The following is a 3,759-nucleotide window of genomic DNA, read 5'->3' as shown; positions in this document are numbered from 1 at the left end:
GCTGCTAGCATGGCATGCCCTCATACTCTGCTTCTGATTAGCTAGCAGTACTTACTGCGCTTGTGTGACTCCCAACAAAGATGGTACAGAAGTGAGATGTCTCACTCTGTAGCTAAAACAGAGAGCTCAACACACAGGGTGAAAAGAGGAGCTGCAGCAATGTACAGTACAACAAATATATGGTGTTTAATGACAATTAAACCACACAACTTGATTATGACTGACTGATTATGTTTTTGTTTTGTTTTTTTTGTCTGTTTTTTGTCTGTTTTCGTTTTGTTAACTGTTGTGTCTAATTATGATTGTACTGTTTATTTATTTATTTATTGTTAAGGACCCCCTCGAAAATGAGATGCTGCATCTCAAGGGGATACTCCTAATAAAGAAATCTTCATTACATAAACCTATTCTGGTACAAGCTCTAAATACAATTATGAACCTGAAAATGACCATAATATGAGCACTTTAATGTAGTATACATGGCTGGGAAATATTCAGGGTACAATATGAAAACCAAGAGGAAACACTCTTGTTACCATATGGCTGTTGAATATATGATATTTGCCTCTTCTCCTCTTCATTGTGGCAAATTAGCTATGTTGCATGATTTAAGAACAATAACATATATACCAAAACCGTATCACAAAAGTTATCAATGATTGCTCTCTTTTTAACCAAAAAAAACCAATATTAATTCATGATGACAATCATCTGCATTGGAAGTTTACAAAGAGTGAGTGAAGGCAGAAGTGTCATGGCCTTGACTCAGTGAAACTATAGCTGGCCTTTCATCTAAATTTAAACAAGCATTACTTTATAATAACTAACAATTATTAGAGTGCAAATCCAACAAAATTGACTGACCTCTTTTTTTCCGGGCCAGTAAAAATATACAAGGGGCCAGTAAAACCCTGATCTATTGGCCCGGGGGGGCAGTGGGGAAAAATGTTATGCTGGACACTGTGTTTAACAACTATGTCCAAGAATGCTGATAGCTTGCATCAGCAAGACTTAGCTCCACCATGTCTGTAGGGTAATGTGAATATTACTGTTAGTGATGCACCGAAATGAAAATTCTGGGCCAAAACTGAAAATTCAGGATGCACCACGGGAAACCGAAAACTGACATTTTTAAACCAATTTCTTTTTTTGTATATTTGTATTAATATTATAATTTTTAATTGATTTCATGAATTTAATGAATCTGAATTAAAAACCAATAAAATGATCACACTTTTATTGAAAGTAACACACCAAAATTTGACAATATATATATATATATAAAAACACAGTATTAAATATATTATTCTTCATTCAATTCTGTAACAATCAAATATAACAGATTGTTTTATGTACTCTGCATATTGAATTGAATATGGTGTTTTCAGGTGGTGTATCAAACCTGACCTGGCACCGCACCCTCTTGAAATGTCTGCTGAACAAACACTGCAGATAGCAAATTTGATGTCCTTATCAGAAACTCTGAAGTAATTCCACACCGCTGACATGATCGGCCTTTGCTGGGTAGCACCGTGGTAACGGCTAAATCAACTGAGAGGGAAATCTGAGCACTGAGCACTGCAGAGAGGCATATATTTTCGGCCATTTTTGTCTTTCAGCCAAAAACCGAAAATACCATTTTCGCCAGATTTACGTGCAGGCATTCTCACAGGCATCTACATTAAATCATGTATAACATACAGTATATTTTAAACTTTGTTTATATATTCATCATTATTATTTCTTAAACATACACAACGTTAGTGCCAATGTACAAGAGAAAGTTTTTCTGGTTCAGTGGAGATCATGCTTGTATGCTGGCAGCTTTTCGAAGAGGAAGAAATAAAATGACAGAGAGGGGCTTTTTTGACAAGTTTCTCTTGGGCCCTTCAAAGCTCACAAACCAGCCTGAATTACCAGCTGCAATTGAGAGACCCTCCACTGCGGTGGAGGGCGGAGGCTCTGCACCTGAAGACTAAAAGATATGTTAGTATACAAACATAATTTCCCAATAATTTACAGGAATTGGTGCTTTAGAGTGTAGGCTTGATGTCTGGTGAAGCATACAATGCTGTAGTGGCCGAGCATAGCTTTTCAAACGTGTGATTTTGCTGGGCCAAGTCATGTAGTTTGATAGCCTGGATGCCAGCCGAACTTAGCCCCACCCACAAAATTCGAGGTGACTAGAATCTGAGTATGACCACGTCAGGCTAGTAGTTTGAAGCAGTTATTGTCTGAAAACTGGGGTTGACACATTGGGAATTTAACTCAATGGATAAGATAAAAAGTAATGAAACAGAATATAAGTCACATTTCTGGGTTCGACATAAGCAATGGCCCGATTGCCCTAGACCAGTAAAATAGTATGTCGGGCAAGTTGATTGGCCGGTCGCTGGCCCGTTCAGTTCATTGTAATTTGATGCTAACATTAGATAAGAGTCCACACAGCTGTGGACCTTCAGTAGCGGCTGCAGCAACTGGAACCCAGCCAGACCGAAGCTGCTCTCTTGCTCGCCGGGAGCTAGCTAGTAATATTAGCATCCGTCGCGGTCCATCCGCCCGACAGCAGCTCCAGTCTGGCTGGAGTTGAGTTGCTGCAACTGCTGTTTGCTGCAGCTGTATGCTCTCCTCCCGGCGAAGTAGTCTCCTACAGGATGGGGGTGAAGTGGAGGGACCGCGGGGTGCGCTAATTACTAGCTAACTGCAAAGCAAGTTTCCCCAGTGCTGTGTCAAACGCTGTCGGAAATTTTACAATTAAAAATGAGCGCTTAAAGTGCTCATATTATGTTTTTTTGCATTTTGATTGTGTTATATATCTTTTTGTGCACGTTATAGGTGAATTTATAAGTGAAAAAGCCCAAAGTCCACCCCAAAGGGACTTACCATCTCCAACAGAAAACACTGTTCACAAACTGCTCCAAACAGCTCTATTGTAGTCCAGCCTTTACTTTTGGGACGGCCCGCCCCTTTTTTTTAAAACACCCTTTATTCCCCCCCCCCCCCCCCCCCCCCCCCCCCCTCCTTTTTTTTTTTTTTTTTTTTTTGATTTTTTTTTTTCTTTTTTTTTTTTCAAAAAAAAAAGTAAAAAAAAAAACCTTATTTTTTTTAAAAAAAAAAAAAAAATGTTACAGAAGTGAGATGTCTCACTCTGTAGCTAAAACAGAGAGCTCAACACACAGGGTGAAAAGAGGAGCTGCAGCAATGTACAGTACAACAAATATATGGTGTTTAATGACAATTAAACCACACAACTTGATTATGACTGACTGATTATGTTTTGTTTTGTTTTTTTTTTGTCTGTTTTTTGTCTGTTTTCGTTTTGTTAACTGTTGTGTCTAATTATGATTGTACTGTTTATTTATTTAATTATTGTTAAGGACCCCCCGAAAAATGAGATGCTGCATCTCAAGGGGATACTCCTAATAAAGAAATCTTCATTACATAAACCTATTCTGGTACAAGCTCTAAATACAATTATGAACCTGAAAATGACCATAATATGAGCACTTTAATGTAGTATACATGGCTGGGAAATATTCAGGGTACAATATGAAAACCAAGAGGAAACACTCTTGTTACCATATGGCTGTTGAATATATGATATTTGCCTCTTCTCCTCTTCATTGTGGCAAATTAGCTATGTTGCATGATTTAAGAACAATAACATATATACCAAAACCGTATCACAAAAGTTATCAATGATTGCTCTCTTTTTAACCAAAAAAAAACAATATTAATTCATGATGACAATCATCTGCA

Source organism: Perca fluviatilis, chromosome 2, assembly GCF_010015445.1.
Source record: "Perca fluviatilis chromosome 2, GENO_Pfluv_1.0, whole genome shotgun sequence".
Lineage (NCBI taxonomy): Eukaryota > Metazoa > Chordata > Actinopteri > Perciformes > Percidae > Perca > Perca fluviatilis.
The sequence above is the reverse complement of the archived record's forward strand: the minus strand, read 5'-3'. Positions refer to the sequence as shown.